We start from the raw sequence: 5,107 nt of genomic DNA, 5'->3' as shown, positions 1-5,107 counted from the left end.
TTTTTTTAAATAATGCTAAACATAAAAATAAATTTATTCAGAATGCTAGAAATGGTTTATGCAGAAAACGGTGAACAATTTTTATGAGAAAACAATGAACAGTTTTAATTAATGCACAAAACAGATTTTATGAGAAAACAATGAACAATTTATGTAGTGAATAGAGAATAATTTATGCAGAGAAGTGAGTGAACAATTTTTTAAATAATGCTGAGCATAAAATAATTTTATGCAGAATGCTAGAAATAGTTTATGCAGAAAACAGTGAACAATTTTTATGAGAAAACAATGAACATTTTTAATTAATGCAGAAAACAGATTTTATGAGAAAACAGTGAACAATTTATGCAGTGAACAGAGAATAATTTATACAGAAAAGAGAGTGAACAATTTTTTAAATAATGCTGAGCATAAAATAATTTTATACAGAATGCTAGAAATAGTTTATGCAGAAAGCAGTGAACAATTTTTATGAGAAAACATTGAACAATTTTAATTAATGCAGAAAATAGATTTTATGAGAAAACAGTGAAAAATTTATGAAGTGAACAGAGAATAATTTATGCAGAAAAGTGGGTGAACAATTTTTTAAATTATGCTATGCATAAAATAATTTTATGCAGAATGCAAGAAATAGTTTATGCAGAAAAAGGTGAACAATTTTTATGAGAAAATAATGAACAATTTTAATTAATGCAGAAAATAGATTTTATGAGAAAACAATAAACAATTTATGTCGTGAACATAGAATAATTTATGCAGAAAAGATAGTGAACAATTGTTTAAATAATGCTGAACATAAAATAATTTTATGTGGAATGCTAGAAATAGTTTATTCAGAAAACAATAAACAATTTTTATTAGAAAACAATGAACGGTTTTAATTAATGCATAAAATAGATTTTATGAATGCAGTAAGCAGATTTTTATATACAGTAAACATGATGTGCAGAGAGCTAATTTTATTAATGTAGAAATAGATTTGTCAATGCAGAAATACAGATTCGTTTATTGTGAAATTTAAACATGAAAAAGCAAACAGTTTTGACTTTTGAATTTAGAGAACACGATTTCAAGAGGTGTTTTATGAGAAAACAGTGAACAATTTTTTAAATAGTGAACAAAAAATAATTTATGCAGAAAAGAGAGAGAACTACTTTTTTTAAATAATGTTGAACATAAATAATTTTATGCAGAATGCTAGAAACAGTTTATGCAAAAAATGGTGAATAATTTTTACAAGAAAACAATGAATAGTTTTAATTAATGCAGAAAAGAGATTTTATGAGAAAGCAGTGAACAATTTATGTAGTGAACAAAGAATAATTTATGCAAAAAATAAAGTGAACAATTTTCTAAATAATGCTGAACATAAATTAATTTTATGCAGAATGCTAGAAATAGTTTATGCAAGAAACAGTGAAAATTTTTTATGAGAAAACAATGAATAGTTTTAATTAATGCAGAAAATAGATTTTTTGAGAAAACAGTAAACAATTTAGGCTGTGAACAAAGAATAATTTATGCAGAAAATAGATTTTATGAGAAAACAGTGAACAATTTAGGCTGTGAACAAAGAATAATTTATGCAGAAAAGAAAGTGAACAATTTTTTAAATAATGCTAAACATAAAATAATTTTATGCAGAATGCTAGAAATAGAACGATTGATCGAGCCTGTTCTTCGATCGATCGAACTAGGCCTGAAATACTCAACAAACATATAAACGCATGTGTGACAGAAAAACAATAAATCAACAAATATGCAAACTAACTCTCCCCTTAAGTTAGATACATCAAAAACAATGTTAACTCCCCATAAACAGAACATTCTTGTATTTTTCACACATATAAATCTCCTCCTTTTTGTCACAAACTAACAAAGATAACTCAAACAAAGAGTAACAACTCAACAGACGATAAGAGGAAATAAGGACAACTCCCCTTATGAAAAGCAACAACTCCCCCTAAGAACCACAAAGGTTAAAAAAAATTTCCCCCCTATAAAAATAGGAAAAACAAAATAATTTTTGGGAAAAATAAAGGGGGTGGGGGTAAATAAAAAGGTCCAAACCAAGTTTTAAAAAAAACTAAGTTGAGGATACACATGAAGAAAAAATATTATCTCTTTCAATAAAATGCAAACATGGCACTATGTGACCCATAAACAGTTACATGAGTAGAAATAAAATAATTTGCATTTTATTTATAAAAGGTACTCGAGTCTGCTAACTGGAGTATTGTGTTGCATGGTACTCGAGTTTACCAAGCTCGAGTACCACATTTTTTTTTTAATCGTACAGATTTTAGCTTAGCAGTGGCACGATGGCAGAACTGATGAGGAACTCGAGTTTCGTAAACTCGAGTACCAAGAAAAGTGGTAGCTCACCACTTATTTTCAAAATAGAGTTTTTTTGCTAAAAATTTCAGAAAAAATGTGATATTTGGCCAATTTCGCCTAAAATTGTATGCATGACGTCCAAAATTGATGTAAAAATATCCATAATTTAACATATAACAGCGGATGCCAAAAAAAAGTGAAATAATGGACAGAGTGAGAATAAAAAAGCTGCGGCTAAATGGTCACACACATGTGATCATGGAAAGCCACTCGTCAGTATTGTTCTCCTTCGGCTCAAATAAATAACGCTTTTCTGTGTATTGTAACATCAATGAGGGAATCAACGTGGGAAGCTAGTTGGATCAATGAAAATTGTCCACTCCATTATATTAAAAAAAGGAAACAGTAAAATCGATATCTAGAGGATTCTCCACACTCCATTCCAAGGAGTTTGAAGACTGTGTCCAATAGAGTGGCGACCCATGCATGTAGTAACAATGGACTAGGGACCCATGCATGTGAAATCCACGTCTATGCAAGAGGGACCACAATAAACATGATGTCCTCACCTATCTCTGCTACATATATACACTGTGTAAGTTGGCTTAATAGGTGATATAATTGATGTAATCGCTTAAAACTCGAAATAAAAAAAGACTCTCACTAGTAAAAAAAAATTATTTATATAATATATTTATTTATATATTTTAATTAAAAAATTTAAATACTTTTATTGATCAAGAAAATGTATTAAAAAGACTTCATTGTATCTTAAAATACAAAAGAATAAAATGCATTAAATTATATATATTTTTAGTTTATTTCACTGCACAATTGATCGATGAGACACGTTTTTACTATAATAGGACCATTTTCTGCCCCTCTCTTATTTCACTACACAAGCCATTGATGGGAGTGGGACACGTTTATTTATTTCACTGCACAAGCTGGCCCAGGGTTTTGGTCATAGGACAGGCTGGGAAAATATTAATACAAATTATTGATACAAAATTCTGCCCCTCTTAATTGGACCTTTTTCTGCTATGATAGGACATGTTTTTTGCTTTTACACTTAGCCATAGGAGTATAGGCTAAAAATTCAATAATTCAATAATTTATCCAGATATGAAAATAGATTTTAAATAAAAAAAATTTAATATATATTATTTGATTAATATTTAAAGATAAAAAGGTCCTACTTAACATTTTTGCTTATGGCCAACAACTTTGAGCTGCCCCTGTACATGGCCATCATTGCAAATACCAGACCAGCATAGTAGTGCCGATAAAATTGTATTCCTATCTACTCCATGGCCAACCCGATCGCTCTCCCTCTGTATGACAAAATCCCACGTAAAAACACTTTACAAAGACTCTTTGATATCCTAATCTTCTTCCTTCTCCTTTCTCTTCTTATTTATCGTTTTCTCTTCCTCAAAAATCATGGTCTCACTTGGTTGCTTGCCTTCCTATGCGAGTCATGGTTCACCTTCACTTGGGCTCTCGTCATCAGCACCAAATGGAATCCTGTTGATTATAAAACGTATCCAGACGACTCTTACAACGGTAACCTATAACATGTTGTGCCAAAAATACGTTACTTAATTTTAGTTGCCACTACAATTTGTATTTGGCTGTTCTTCTTCTATATATTTTTATTACAATCTCTTTACCTGGTCAGGTGTCTAACATGATTGATTCATGTTCATAACTTTGATATAGGGTACCTGAACTTCCATCGGTGGACATGTTTGTGACAACTGCGGACCCGGTGCTAGAACCACCTATCATCACAGTAAACACCGTGCTCTCTTTGTTGGCAATTGATTATCCAACTCACAAGCTAGCTTGTTACGTATCAGATGATGGTTGTTCTCCAATCACTTACTACTCTCTCGTGGAAGCCTCAAAGTTTGCCAAGATTTGGGTTCCATTCTGTAAGAAGTACAATATTCATGTTAGAGCCCCCTTTAGATACTTTTCTAGCAACCCCCAAACTTTCGGGGGTAGTTCAAGTGATTTTCAACAGGAATGGAAGAGAATGAAGGTAATCCAAATCTGGAGTTTGTGTCTGAAAATTTAGTTTCCATCTTAAATCACAAAATTGGTATATCTTCTAAAAAAACTTTTTGTTTGCTATATTGCAGTAATCTAATGGTAAGATTATTACAAATTTTGTTACATAAAATTTATAAAGTCGTATATCATCAATCACAAATTTAAGAAAAAATTTCGAAAGTTATATATTATAATTATTTAAGTCTATTAATCACGTATTGGCAGATCATTTGTAAAAAATTAATCTGAAATAGTATAGCATTTTCAGTTGTGAAATGGGACAAGGATGAGATCTTTGCCTGCAATTTATATGCAAAATTGTTTGTCATTTTCTTCGTAGGATGAGTACGAACGACTTAGTCACAAAATTGAGGATGCGGTCCAAAAGTCAGTTGCCAAGTGATTTTACTGGGAGACTTTGCAGAATTCACGAACATAGAATGCAAAAACCATCCGCATAGGAAGGCAAGCAACCAAGTGAGACCATGATTTTTGAGGAAGAGAAAACGATAAATAAGAAGAGAAAGGAGAAGGAAGAAGATTAGGATATCAAAGAGTCTTTGTAAAGTGTTTTTACGTGGGATTTTGTCATACAGAGGGAGAGCGATCGGGTTGGCCATGGAGTAGATAGGAATACAATTTTATCGGCACTACTATGCTGGTCTGGTATTTGCAATGATGGCCGTGTACAGGGGCAGCTCAAAGTTGT

The 5,107-nt window shown here is 31.3% G+C and overlaps 1 long non-coding RNA gene across 1 annotated transcript; it reads left to right on the top strand.

The window, feature by feature from the left end:
- Window positions 1-3,544: 3,544 nt before the first annotated feature.
- On the top strand, window positions 3,545-4,809 carry LOC136062430 (uncharacterized). Its single transcript, XR_010624169.1, has 3 exons — window positions 3,545-3,906; window positions 4,063-4,387; window positions 4,739-4,809. It is a non-coding gene; the product is annotated as an uncharacterized LOC136062430 (long non-coding RNA).
- Window positions 4,810-5,107: the final 298 nt, after the last annotated feature.

The sequence above is a fragment of the Quercus suber genome, unplaced genomic scaffold, assembly GCF_002906115.3.
Source record: "Quercus suber isolate HL8 unplaced genomic scaffold, Cork oak 2.0 scaffold_413, whole genome shotgun sequence".
NCBI classification, from domain to species: domain Eukaryota; kingdom Viridiplantae; phylum Streptophyta; class Magnoliopsida; order Fagales; family Fagaceae; genus Quercus; species Quercus suber.
This window is presented reverse-complemented; position numbering and strand designations above follow the sequence as displayed.